The following is a 15,149-nucleotide window of genomic DNA, read 5'->3' as shown; positions in this document are numbered from 1 at the left end:
AGAGCTCCAGTTTCTGAGTGGCCAGATGCAAATTCATCCTGTAAAGGCAGGGCTGGCCAAACCTGTGACTGAGCAAAACAGAGTGTGGGGGATCATTTGCATCATAGTCTCAGTTTGGAGTCTGTGTAGGGAGACAGGGATCCTGGGCCCAGGTTTTTTGATATTCAAGGAAATGCAAACCTTGTTAGGTGTTGTTGATGTGTGTGACAGAGGTAAGCAATTTTTACCTGTATAGGTCACACAGTCATATCTGACCGATCTAGAATCAACAGAGAGAGTGGAAGAATCTACAGTGAAGAAATCATTCAGCTGCTTGCTCCCCCTCCCTCCTGGCAATGTCTACACCTGCACTTACTGAGAGAACTAGCTAATGAGAGTCCACCCAGCAATGCAATAGACCAAATGCTTTCAAGTGTGAGTTGCTGTTCAAATGGTCTGGCAAGAGATAAATTTGGAACTGAGGAGGATAAATCTTGACTAAGATCTGGGTGAAGGTTGTAACAATGCTCACTGTGGGCTGAACAATTGCCTCTTGTGCTAGCAGGAACTGTTGAGGAGTTCCAAGCTAAATTCTAACAAAGAGTAAATCACAAAATGCTCGGGACAAGCAGTAAGAATATAAAGCTCAGGTGGCAAAATCCACCATTCAGAGAAACGTTTAACATTTTTAAAATTTTATTTGTATGAATCTTTTGCCTACATGCATGTCCATAATATGTGCTTGTCGTACTGCCAGAGGCCCAAAGAAGTAATTAGATCCCCTGCAAGGAGAGTGACAGATGGTTGTGAGCCGCTCTGTGGGTGCTGGGAATTGAACCTAGGTCCTTTGGAAGAGCAGCCAGTATTCTAACACCTCCTCCCCTCTCAAGTCATCTCCCTAGACCTCTGAAAAAATATTTTGATATTTTCATAGTCTTTCCAGTTTTAAGGACCAATCCCTCTTGAGGTTTGCAGGCAAAGCCAGGTGGACTTTCATGAAGCATAGCCAGCAGAGTCTGCACTTTTTTGTTATTGTTGTTGTTTGTCTTTATATTGAGACTGGATGGTCTTAAACTGCCTATGAGGGCGACCTTAAACTGCCTAGGGGGATGACCTCAAACTGGCTGTGGGGATGACCTTAAACTGGCTGTGGGGATGACCTTAAACTGGCTATGGAGCTGAACTTGAACTTTAAATGCCCTTAGTTTTATCTTTGAAATACATTACAGGTGTATCCCCTGCACCCCATTTTTATGTAGTTCTACGGATCAAAGTTCAAACCCAAAGCTTTGTACATATTCTGGCAAGCATCTTACCAGCTCAGCTCCATCCTCAGCCCCTTATAATGCCCTTTGGAACAGAGTCAAAGGAAGTAGGGTATCTAGGAGAGGTAGTTATCTTATTTACCATTTCAGATAACTTAGCTTTCCATTCTCTTTCCCCACCCAAAGGGAAGCACTCCTTATCCAACTTTAAAGCTTTCATTTAAGTTGACTGACTCCCCACCATACAACCCAATTTTTCCAAATCTCTCTATATACAATAGTTTGTCTTTTAAACTGTGCTCTACCATTTTTTTTTCTCATTTGAGGGATAATGTACTTAATGATATCACTGATAATGGTATCAATTATAAACGGGTAGCATCACCTACTGAAGACCTGCTATGGGCAAGACACTTGAAATACTTTAACTCATTTATCCTCATATTAGCTCTAGGAAAATACAGCTATGAGTTCAGTTATACTTGTAAAGAAACTAAGGATTAAGAAGATTAAATAAAATAACTTAATATTGTGTGTCCACATATGCCTGTCACGGTGCTGGATGTACCATGATAAGCACACAGGTATTAGCCTATGACTCAACAGGCCAATAATGAGCACATAGCTACATAAGCATACATTGTCAGTGTGGGGTGAGTGCTTAGAAGGCAGTGTTCATGATTTTCTGAAGAAAAATGAGAGATCACAGTGAGCACTTGGCTGTCTGGCCTCTGATTTGGTCCAAATGTGTGTCTCTGAGGTCTGTATTCTTGTGTGCCTTATCTGTAGGTACTTAGCCCTTAGAGGTAGAACATAAACTGAAGTCTGATGGGACTTTGAGAGCTTCAGGCTAGCCCAGAGCATATTGTGAGGCGAGTTTGCCTCAGCCTTCCTCAGGCATAGAGAAGCTAAATCTTTCCCCAAAGTCCTTTCTACTATTGTTTTGTCCTTATTTTTAGTATACTCTACCTTCCCTTCTTCCTTTCCTCCCCTCCTTTCTTTTTTCTCTATTCTCTTCTTCCTTCCTCACTCCCTCCCTTCCTTCCTCCCTCCTTTCCTCCTTGCTCTCTTTCTTCTCTATGATTTGCATTATTTCATTCCCACTAGAGAATATAATATAGTATCATTAACTCAAGTAAGCAAATATTTATAAAGCTGTCCCAAGCTTAGCTGGGCGGCATAAATGTTCTTTGTTAAAACAAAACAAATTTAAACTGGACAAAATCCCTTTCCCGAAGGAGCTGGGCTCTTGCTGAGCTGAACGCCACATGAATGAGTTCCATAGTTCACAGCCAGGACAAACTGTCATGACAGAGGAGGGATTCTTCCTTCTAGTGATTCTCTGAACATCGAATGTGGTAAAGGATTGTGTTTCTTTGGCAGTTTTGTGTAAAGCTCACACTGACATCTCACTTTGAAGCACTGATCCACAGTTTCTTCCTAAATGAGTTTTAACTAACTCCTGACTCATGTGGAGCTGTGCCCAAAGCGCAGTTGAGGTTCTGCAAATCAAGTTCCTGGATGGATGCGTTGGTACCATAACCAGTGTCAGGAATGTCAGGTTAGTGTAGCTAGCATCAGGGAGGAGAGAGGTGATGATGGGGAAAGTCATGGCCAAGTGCAGTTGATTTGCTCACATGATCAGTAACCCAATATCAATGATTGCCACCCACCTCATGAGTGCTACAATAGAGATGGATATCTCATATGAATAAGTGATTTGTGGTCTCATGCACAGACAGACAGACTCCTTCCATCACCCAAATGTGTGCCCTTTTCACTCTCATTCTGTAAATCTCCATGTTGGTCTGGCATCCCATTGGCTCACATTTCTGTGATATTGGGACAGATGGGTGGCTTTGTAGTGAAATTTTACTCTCATACTGTTGTAGAGTTGGGATCTACAATCAAGGGGTTAGAAGGGCCATGGTTCTCTGAGGCCCCACACAAGAATTCTTTATCACCCTCTGCCAGTTGCTGGCCACTGTTCCTTAGCTTCAGCTGCATTACTTTTATCTTCTTGGCATGTCTGCGTCTTCATATTATTCTCTCTCATTATGAGGACTTGTTCATTTGATTTAGGAACCATTTAAAAATCTATTGCAGCCTCAACTTTACTTGCTCATATCTGTAAATATCCCATTTCTAATGTAAAATCATATTTACTGGTAGTTTTGGGTAGGTTGGATATAGGCTTTGTCAACACACACACACACACACACAAAATCACACCTCTTATCTTAAAGAAAATAAAGAGTTTCTTCTGGAGCCATATTGTGTGACCATGGCCCAGGGAGATGCTTTGTGATGGAACTGGGCTTTTGACCTAGTTCAAGCCTTTCACAGCTATATTCCATGCTCAATTTGAAGTTTAAAGAGGACCTTTTAGTTACCATATCTTGGCTGGAGTGACTTTACAAGAGGACATTCGATTTTCATTCAAATGGAAGTCCAGGGATGGATGTGGGTATGTACCTCCTGCCTAGATTTAATTTGTCTTAGTGACACCAAAGATCCAGGCACTGGCAGTCCTCAGATGTTACCATGGTTTCCTTCCAGGTAGATGTTGTCATGTTGACTCAGCAGTAGACTCAGCGCTATCTAGAGCAGAAAATGAAAGTCATCTCCCCTCATCTCTTCTTACTCTGTCTGATTAAAAGCAACCAAACTACTATCCTCCCACAACCCTCTGTGATATCCCCACTCCAACTGTCCTCGGTCAAATTGGTCAAATTTGAGTCACATGTGCAGACCATAGCTGCAAGACAGTCTAGGATAGCTAGTTCCTGGCTTTCTTACTTGAGACAGAAGAGAGCCTTACAGCAAGGAGTCAGGTGAGCTCGGGAGAGGCCACACCAGCAAGCAGGGTTTCTGACTCTTCTTGTTGACTTTCAGGTACCATAATAAACCATCATAGGTAGTCAAGAATGTTGAGCCTGAATGGCAGACACTTTGGCTGAGCCTCTGGCTGCTAATAGAAGCAGCTGGAAAATAGCTAACATGGTTTAGAAACCTTTCTATATCCTTCATGCTAAGGATCAAAAGTCGTGTGTCAGGTTTCTAGAATGTTCACTAGTAGGCAGTCTCTTAAGTTTCAGCAATTCCCTGTCAACTAGGTATTTATGAAAGTAGATTCTGGCTAATAATACCAAAAATGTCTTAGTAGCTGATTACAAACTTCTTTTTGTTTAGTTCTTTGAGACAAGGTCTCTATGTAGCCATGGCTGGCTTAGAACTTGAAAACTTCCTGCCCCCACCTTCTGGGATTGTGGGGTGTATCATCATGCCAGGCTTTGATATGTTAGAGCTCGGTGGCTCTGCTTTCTTGAACAGACCTAACAGGTTGTTTCTAAGGCTATTTCATGCTTTTCTTCCCGTGTTTTTTTCTGACAAAGTAGAAGAAAATGAACAAAACCTGAACTCTGAACTAAAGCCGTGTCATCTAGTCCTGGGTGGAGTGTTGGCAGAGTGAAGCTTTTGAGGTCCACAATTTCAGAAAATGAGATATTTAAGTAAAATATCTCAATCCCCCCCCCATGCTTCTTACACCCCCACTGCTGAAGTCACAAGGCCATCACATTTCGGAAGGAGAGCCTCCAAAAGTTCCTACATTGTTTGTAAATAAGCAATGACAAGAACATGAAAAATGTTTAATGATGCAATCTTTAACTGTATTTTTCTCTAGGAGAACTGAGGCCCAGATGATGGCTTTAAAGTCACAAGTAGTTTTTAGCAAAATGCCATGACCATGAGAGAAGAGCACTCTATGCCCTGCCCCTTCCTCCCAGGAGCAGCCACACATACTCCGGTCACAGTTGTAGTATCGTCTCCGCCCTTTCCTCTCATTTCCCTGTTGTGTTCTACCAGAAGTTTCATCTGAGAAATGGAAACATTGACCCCGCTAATATTTCATTATAACCAGGGAGAGCCATCGTGGACAATGGAGCTACTTTGTGTCTGACCTTTCTGAATACCCTGGCCAGGGTAAGCAAAGCTCTGTATGGGGCTGTACAATCCCATTTAGTGACATGAGACTCAAGGCTTGTTTGACCTTATCCTGGAAAACATTATAAAGGCATGTTTTCTAAATGCTGTGTACAGGGAATGCAGAGGCTATCAAATCTCTGTCAGAAAGCCCTTGAATCATCTTCAAACAATTCGTGTTCAATATGAGCCCTCTGCCTAGAATCATAAATATTTACAAGGCTGACATTTGATTTTTTTTTATGAAGTTAGAGAAGATGTTTTAGCTGCCACTTAAGGTTCTGGAGAGGAATTTGCTGTTGCTTTTGTGGATAAATGTGTTTGTGGTACCCTTTTTGATAGATTGCCTTGTTGGTAACTTTGAGGGAAGGTTCTTCCTGTGGCAGACAAAAATGTCAATAGCCTCTTAGGAAATTCTTCTTTTCTCAGACTGTGATCAGAGGTTAATTAATGTTTCCATAGCTAAGCTAATGCCATAGTGCCAGTGAGTAGAAAGAACTGGTAACTCCTGGTGGTCTGGTGTCTGAATCTTCATATATCCACTGCACTGAGCTGCCCTTCACCTCACCACACCATTGACTAACTATTCTTCTCAATGTTTGGCCAAGTATTTTCAAATCCCACTGGGTTCTCCTCTTTCCACTGTGTTGTGATGCTCAGTTGCTGAGGAGCTAGGAGAAGGTTGGACAGGGTAGGTTCCTGAGTCACAGGTTCTCGACATTGTCCCCAGTGGAAGCCTGGTTTGATGAGACACAGCAGTTTTAAAGGGTAATTATCACGAAGAATAAAAAATCCAGGCCTATGCTGCATCTGGTGTCCACTGTTTTCCAACCTTGTGTTTAGTAACTCCATGTAGTCATATTAAATGGGCTATTTGCACCACAGGCATTGGTGAACTGGGTAGATCAAGTCTTTTCCCCACATACTGGGCAACAACTATTTACTAGTCTATTCGTGAAAAAGCATTCAAATCATTAAAAGTCCATTTTGACTTAATTTTGACTTTGCATCCCAATCAGCAGATGTCCACACTACCCTACCCTGGTACCTAATAGACGTACTTGCTCTTTTTAGTCAACTCTGAAGTACTCCATTTCGGGGACCCTGTTCTGAATGCACTGAGTCTGAAGCAGATGAGGAGAACCTATTTTTTCCTGGGTATTGGGCAGGTGTTAAGCATTGTTAAATGTTAAAATCTATTCAAAAATCATCATTAGTGCTAATGATTAATTTTTTGCGTTTCCTGTAATTAAGCAAAGATGTGGGGGATGAGGCATTTGGGGACCCCAACTGGTAGCCATTGGACCCTCTCTTTTTGTTCAGTCTGCCTTGACCACAGGGACATCAGTCCCAACCAGCTGGGCCAACCTCTGGCCTACACCAGCTATTGTGAGCATCCATGGACGCTTTGATATAATTATCCACTGATTACAGCCATTGACTCTGGCTCCTGGAGACACTCCCTCAGCCATGTATGTCTGAAACATTTTGTACCATAATTTTGTCTATCATAAGCCTTGATGCACCCTTTGCACACTGGGGGAGCACTTCCCCAGCTGGAGGACTATAGTGACTAGTGCTGAGGGACAAAGCACTATCTTGTCTCAAGCAGTTGTTTCCCAAGCCTCCACATTCCTAGCCTTCTAGTGTAGAGCACCAGTAACTTCTGATAGACAGTTAATGATCTACACATCAATCAGAGTGTGATTGATCTTCAACGTAAGTCTTAATGACGTGATTGACACTAAGGGCAAGGCTCTGATGGCCCGAACATCTTTCTTCAGGCTCTGTAAGCAGGCCGTTTGACTTGGAGGTGCTTGCTTATGCTGCCTCCTCTGATTTGCAGCACCAGGCCAGATAAAAGCTTCTTGGAAGGGATTGTTCCTTGTCACACCACAGTGCAGACAGTGTTAGCAGGAAGAAAGCAGAGGCAGAAATGACAGAGAGCTGCAGAGGCAGCTGCCGGGGCAAGAACAAAGGGGAAGGCGACAGCTGTGGCTTGGCAGCTGAACAATCATCAGTCTTTGGGGGTGGCTTGACAATCAATGATTGTGCAGGTGCCATGGGCAACTGGAGTGCAACCTGTATCCTTCAGTCTGTGATTCTTAGTGCCTAACAGTCTGACTCGTGTTCCCAACTGCCGTGCATCAGCCTCTAAGCTCGGAGCATTCTCAGCTTCTTTTTTGACAGACAACAGCTCAAAGTACTGTTGACCTTTGAGGAGGTTCCTGGAGCTTATACTGGCATCTAATCCCAATGCTGAACTCATTAACAGCCCATCTTGTTTTAAACAGCTGTTTTCCAAACACCCACATTTCTAGCCTTCCAGTGTAGAGCACCTGTAATTTCTGATAGACAGATAATGACCTGCACATTGCCTATCCTCTGTCAATACTAGCGATCTACTGGAGATCCTGTGTGCCTGCTGGGATAGCACCCATTGGCAAGTAATCCCATGTAAAGTCAACAGAAGCAAGTCATTCTAGCAGTGAGCATTAAGTTCTGGAAGGGCGCAGGATGACAGCTGGTCAGTGTGTGTGTGGTCTCTGTCTCTCTGTCTCTCTGTCTCTGTCTCTCTGTCTCTGTCTCTGTCTCTGTCTCTCTCTCTCTCTCTCTCTCTCTCTCTCTCTCTCTGTGTGTGTGTGTGTACAAGTATGTGTGAGTGTGCATACAAATATGCACAGGTCAGAGGACAATTCTGGTATGGTTTCTGATTTTGAGATGCTGTTCATCATTTATTTGTTGAGACATGGTCTCTTAATGGCTTGAAACTTATTAAATAGGTAAGGCTATTGAGTCTGCCAATGAGTCTGCCCATCTTCACCTTTCCAGTACTAGGATTATAAGCATGCACCACCATACCTGATTGTTCCTATGTGGGCTTTGGGAATTGAACACAAGTCCTCATGATTGAAAGACAAGCACTTTACCAGTTGAGCTATCTCTCCAGTTCCCTGGCATTGTGAACTTTCTATATTACAACATCACACTATAATGCCAAAGGTTGGGCATGCTTACATGGTAGGCAAAAAATGCTTCCACCCAGGATACCCATTGCGTACTGATCCTTGAAACCTGCAAACACTTTGTCAAACATACCAAAGAAGTTAAGGTAGGAAGTGGAGTCAAAGTTACTAGTTATTTGATTTTAAGAAACAGTTTTTTCCCTAGGCTATCTCGCTAGACACAATATAATAACAAGTTTCTTATATTAAAAGTAGACAAAGGTGTGTCTTAGTTGTTGTGATAACATGCCCAGAGAAAAGCAACTTAGGGGAGAAAGGGTTTCTTTTGAATCACAGTGCAAGGCATGACCAGTCTGCCCCAGTTGGAGAAGTAAAGGCAGTAGGAGTTTTAAACATCCAGGTACATTCCATGCCCAATCAGGAAGCAGAGAGATATGACTGCATGTTCAGTCTTGCCCTCTGTTTCACATCTTCTAGGATTGATCCTCTGCAGAGGAGAATGGTCTTGCCAGACATTAAGATGGGTCTTCCCATGTCAAACGGAAATAGGATAATCCCCCACAGGCATGGCCAGAGGCCCATCTCCTAGGTAACACAGATCCTCTCACACTGATGTAGCACTAACCATCCCATGGAGGCAGCAAGAGAGCGCAAACTGATAGAACCTGATGATTTGATCCTTCATGGCTGATGCTGAGGATGAAGAAGGGCCACTAGAGAAGCAGGCAATTCCAGAAGCTGAAAGTAGCCATGTTGGGCTGTAGCATGTGCATGGGTGTAGGTCCCATGGGTTGAGTTATAGTCCTGAGTGTCTGCCGCCTCAAGGGCTGGGGCCGTGGCTCAGTAAAGCAGAGACGCAGGAATTCGGCTGAGTTCATTCCACGCTGTGCAGGGTGGATGTTGAGCTGTGAGAAGCTGCAGGGATTCACTCTGGGCATGGGGAGAACACAGTCTGAGACCCCCACGGGGGCTGGAGCTCTTGGATTAGGGATCCCTGGGCCAGTAGGTGGCCAAGGACTAACTGGTCTCAAGCCTTTGGGCTCTCAGGCACACTGAGAGGTCACAGAAGGACCAAGATGGAGTATATGGGATGGATTGACCTGCAGCTGAATGGGAGAGGGGAAGAAGCTCTGGTGGAGTCCCATGGGGAAGAGACTCTCGGTCACGGCAACTCACTTGGCTGGGTCTTGGCTGGGTCTCTGTGGCTGGAACATAGAGAGATCATAGGTGGGAGGTTAGACAGAGGCTCTGTAGTTGAAGACTTTCTCCAAGTTCCCCAGGGTGGGCCCCAAAGATGAGAGGTAGTCCATGGTCTTAAGATATGGTCTTAAGATCTTTATTGTCGTGGTGGAAAATGGATGAAGCTATACCCTGTGCTCTCAGGGTGGGCCTGAGGTTAAATACCTTTTGTGAGGAGGAGGAGGAGAAGGAGGAGGAGAAGGAGGAGGAGGAGGAGGAAGAGGAGGAAGAGGAGGAAGAAGAGGAGGAGGAGGGTCTGGGAAGGAATGCTTCATTGGCTTTGCCCTCTGCCCTTTAGGTATCTCATGAATATGGAGATGTCTTGAGGCTCTGGGGCCTATAGTCATGCCCTCTACCTGTGCTACGTGACCAATGGCCACAAACCTCTCTTTGGGAGAGGCGATAGAGTGCTGTGGCTATGTGAAGGCAACCAGGGGTCCCAGGAGCAATCCAAACTCCTACCATCCCTGAGGGTCTCTGAGGTTCGAAGCCAGCTCAACTGGGTACCCAGCTACCTCTCACAGCTCACTGCCCCACTCAGTCAGGAAACAGGTTCCCCTGTGGTGCCTCCAGAAAGGACCAGCTCTGCAGTCCTCCTGTCATCCTGACCCATGGTGGATTTATGATCTAGGGCTGTCAACTGATGACTTTGTGTTACATTTGGTTTGTTACAGCAGCAGCAGCAGCCAGCTCATACATGCTAACCACCTTGCACTCACTAGGAGCAGCTCTGCCTTCCAGCAACCCAGAGTTTAAAATTCCTTTCTCAAAACATTTCTCCATTCTTGCTCCTCTGTCTTAATGAGCTGGTTAAGTATTCACTACACTCTCCAGTCTCTGACTTCTCACACATATATCTCATTTCCTTCTAATTATGGGAAGTTTCTAGCAGACTTGCTGGTACACGTAAGATGCCCACTAGAGCAGTGATAGTGGCAGTGATTCTGATTGTTAGCATGCCAAAGGGAGAAGTTCATTTGTTGTTTGTTTATTTATTTATTTTTACCTTCACACAACCCGAGGCAATGCTTCTCATGAGAGCAGCCTTTTACAAACCACTCATGAAACTGAACTGAAGCATGTTGACCAAAAATCAGAAAGATGATTCTTTGAAAATGTTGGTAAATTTTAATTAAGGAAGTCTTTAAAATATTAATGAAAATGACTTGAACATCTTTCTTCTTTTTCCTCTTCCTTTTTCTTTTCTTCCTCTACTTTCTTCCTCTTATTCCTTCTCTTCCTCCTCTCCCTCCTTCTCCTCTCCCTCCTTCTCTTCTTCCTCCTCCTCCTTCTCCTCCTTCTCCTCCTTCTCCTACTTCTCCTCCTCCTCCTCCTCCTCCTCCTCCTCCTCCTCCTCCTCTTTTTCTGTAGTTAAATTTTTAAGACATCACCCATATGCCTTGTATCCTCTGCTTATTTCTTTGGAGTACTGAAGTGTTTGATCTCTGCTCTTGTCTGAGTTTTCATTTCAATTAAAAAGAAAAATTCATTTCCATCAACTGTGTTTCCATGCAATCTGAAACCATCCATATCCTTTAGAAGATGAAATGAATCCACCACTTCATACAAATTGTTTAATTAATAACTGCTTCTAGTTTATATTCAGCAGCTCAAGTTGTATTTCTTAAGATGATATTGATTTTAATTTTATTTTATTCAATATTTTAAAAGAACACAATATCCTTATAACTCCAGATTTAATAACTATTCCTTCTCTAGGGTCTTTGCTGCCTCCTGGAGTGTATTTATAAGACCTTTGTCATTAACATTGGGGACCTGTTGTATTAAGAGCTTGTAAGAACTCAGAATGTAATTAAACCTTGTTAATAGCAACTCATGCTTTAGAATAGGATAAGACTTTGCCTGCAAGTTCAGCTGGGAGTGGTGAGTCAGCTCAAGGCCCTTCCACACTGATGCCCAGTTAGGAGCCGCACACATAACCTCTTCTGCTGGGTCTGCCCTGGGTTCTTCTCCTGAGCTGCCCTTCTGCTGTGAATATATGTTGGTCTGGGCTTTCGTAGTCAGAAGTCTATTACTGTTTCAATCTTTTTATTTGTTATGGGTCTGTAATGTTGTTGGTCTGTTTTTTGGTTTAACTCTGGTGATTTAGATGTATCTAGAACTTCATTTATTTATTTATTTATTTTTTAGAGTTCCCTGGTTATTGGAGTGTAGGTTTTTAAAGTGTTTCCTTTATGGTTTTCTGAATTTCTTTGTAATGCTTCCCTCTTCATCTCTAATTTTATTAATTTGCATCTCCTTTTTTTTCTTTTGATTAATTTGGTCAAGGGTCTGTGTGCTGGTTAGTATGTGTATCAATTTGACACAAGCTAGAGTCATCTGAGAGGAGGGAACGTCAATTGAAAACCTGCCTCTGTAAGATGAGAAAGCCAACAGGTCATTTTCTTAATGAATGATTGAACAGAGGAGGGCCCAGCCCAGAGTGAGTGACGCCACACCTATGTGGGTGGTCCTGTGTACTATAAGAGAGCAGACTGAGCAAGCCAGTGAGTGGCCCGTGCACTGGCCCCTGCCTCTGGGCTCCTGCTCAGTTTTCATTCCTGCCTTGGCTTCCCTCAGTGTGCTATGACTTGGGATCTATAATCCAAATAAGCCCTTTCCTTCCCAGGGTGCTTTTGGTCATGGTGTTTCATCACACAATGGGCTGCTGACTAGATGCACATTTGTTGACATTTGGGTGGAATTTTTGTAGACATGTTAGGTCTATTGAGTGTATAAAATAGTTTGATTCCTACATGTCCCTATTTATCTTAATTTTTGGCTCAGATGATCCCTCCACTTTCAAAAGTAGGGTATTTAAATCATCTACCATTACAAAATTGGGGTTGATCTGTGTTTTGAAGTCCAGAACTATGTTTTTTTTTAATTATTATTTTTAAACTCTGACTGCAGTTTCCCCTCATCAAAGTCCCTTCCCCTCACCTTTCCTCTGCCCTTCCCCCATCTACGCCTCTGTTTCTCTCCAGGAAAGGGCAGGCCTCCCATGGATATCAACCAAATGTGGCATATTAAGTTTTAGCAAAACTAGGCACTTTCCCCTATATTAAGGACGGATGAGGCAACCAAGTAGGAAGAAATGGAAAATAGTCCTACTACGCTGCAAAGCCTGTGAGCTACAGCAACCGTTCCAGCAAAGAACCACCTGTAGCTGAAGAAGGTACAGACCCTAGAAGAAAACACACTACTGCCATTTTGCTAAATTAGCATAGTTCCCAACTGCATTATCACTGTTTTCTTAATTTTAAAGATTTTTTTGATGCATGTGAGTGTTTTACCTGCATGTATGTCTGTGGAATCTTTGCATTTCTGGAACTGGAGTTACAGATAGTAACAAGAATCATTGTGGGTGCTGGGAATTAGATCTGGGTCCTCCAGAAGATCAGCAAGTATTCTCAACTACTGAGGTATCTCTGCAGTCCCCTATTTACACTTATACCCATAGATAATTGCAGCTTGTATCCTTGTTAAATAATTTTGCTTCTGGGGCTAGAGAAATGACTCATCAGTTAAGAGCACCAGCTGCTCTTCCAAAGGTCCTCAATTCAATTCCCAGCAACCACATAGTGGCTTACAATCATCTATTACGAGTTCTGTTGCCTTCTTCTGGAATGCAGGTATACATGCAGGTAGAGCACATTAAATACATACATACATACATACATACATACATACACACACACATACATACATACATACATACATACATAAACAAACAAACTCTGATTCTTTTTCCAAAAGATGGAGGCTACTATGAAGATATATTACTGGTCAAAATGCAAAGGAAAAACACCTATGGGGAACCTAGTCCTAACTTGGATGTCTACAACATAATTTCTACATCTAAGGTTCAGAAATATTGAGGAAGAGGGGAAGAAAAGATTGTAAGAACCAAGTTACCAGGATGACTGCTGGACTCATGGACTCCCAAAATATGGTGGTATGTACAAGACATGCACAACCACACCAGTCAACATGTCAGCATGGATGGAGAAATTTCCACAAAGTCTCACTCCCTAGATGAAGTGCTACAGGTAGTCTATGGCTGCTGATGGAGGGACAATCAGTTTTCTCCAGAGATGAGTGAGTTAGATTTCTAAATTCTAAGTGATCAGCCCTAAATGCATATATGTATGGATAATACTATTTAAACTCAGTAGATTTTATATATGTATATATAAAATAAAGGAACAACTACATGTTTAGGACTCAGGATGAAGATCTATCTTCTGGGAACTACTGCCCTTTTCATTATCACTGGAATGATACTATCATTTTTCCTTAAACCTGTTGCTATAGTAGATCACATTTATAGATATTCCAATGCTGAATTATCCTTGCACCGGTGAGATATCCCAGATATTTTGTAGTGTGCATTTGATAGAACCAAATGCAACTTCCTTATATTTAACACATTTTTACATCTATGTTCACAAATGAGATTATTGTCCAGGTTTATTTTTGTATTTCATAAAATGAAGACCCTTACTGCTTTTTCATTCCTTTGAAAGTTTGGAGAAGGTCAGGGAATTTACCTGTCAACTTTGACACACCTTCCTGGGGCTCAATTTTCCTTCTAATTCAGCATTGGTCAAGTAAAATAGAAGTAGCACCAATATTGTGATGCTGAGATGTATGATGGCCAGATCTGTAGCCAGCTTGACTACATTTGGAAGAAAAAAAAAACGAACTCAAGCAGCAGGTACACCTGTGAGGGAATTTTCTTGGTTGAGATATTTGAGGTTGGAGATGTATTTTAAATATGGATCATTTGAGGTTAGAAGATCTACTCTAAATCTGAGTAACACCTTCTATATTGTGCCACAAGGAAGAGCTTCTCTGATAAGTGTTAAAAGATGTGCTGATTGTTTTCTATCCTTTTACTCTAAGAAGGTGTCTATCCTTGATGGTAAAACGTGCTTTTTGAAGGCAGCTAAAATATGGATCTTGTATTCTAATCCAATGTGTTAATCCTTGTCTTTTTGTTGGAGAATCGAGACTGTAAAAATTGATAACTATTAAATAATGCTTATTAATTTTGTCATTTTGTTGCTATGGTGCTGTTTTCTTAGACCACTTTTGATTAACTGTTCTTAGATTATATTTTTTATGCTCTCCTGGATATACTACCAAGGACTTTGCCTCACACAAGCTCCTGAAATCTGGGTTTAAGTGATCCCTATCTTACAGATTGCTAATGTTTGGAGAAAAAATAACCTGTCAAGGAAAGAGATAACTTGTATTAAATTCTTAATTATTTCCTTAAATTTGATCAATCCACAAGCTGACTAGAGAGCAGCTGGCCAAAATTTCAAAGGCTCTCTCAGAGAAAGAGATTGAGAACCAGGACATGGTCTAGGAGCCATGACACTGAGCTGGAATCAGCTCCAGTGGTGGCTAGAACATCATGGTGCCTGCTGGGAAGGGTGGCTGTGATTTTATTGATCATTATTTACCCTGGGTCATTCACCACACAGCTCTCTCACAACAGGTAGCTCACTTGACTACTATGCTGAAGAAATATAATTTATTATAGATCCAAAGTACAAGTTCAGGCTATTTGTCTCCAGTAGTCATTTCCCCACTTTAAGAAAAAAGGGCAAAGTTTCAATAAAAATAGCATGCTGTTAGAACAACATGAGAGGCGACTGTAACACACCTAACTTTGTTAGGAATTAGACACATAAAACATGACAGT

The sequence above is a fragment of the Grammomys surdaster genome, unplaced genomic scaffold (genome assembly GCF_004785775.1).
Source record: "Grammomys surdaster isolate TR1022 unplaced genomic scaffold, NIH_TR_1.0 192, whole genome shotgun sequence".
NCBI lineage: Eukaryota > Metazoa > Chordata > Mammalia > Rodentia > Muridae > Grammomys > Grammomys surdaster.
This window is presented reverse-complemented; position numbering follows the sequence as displayed.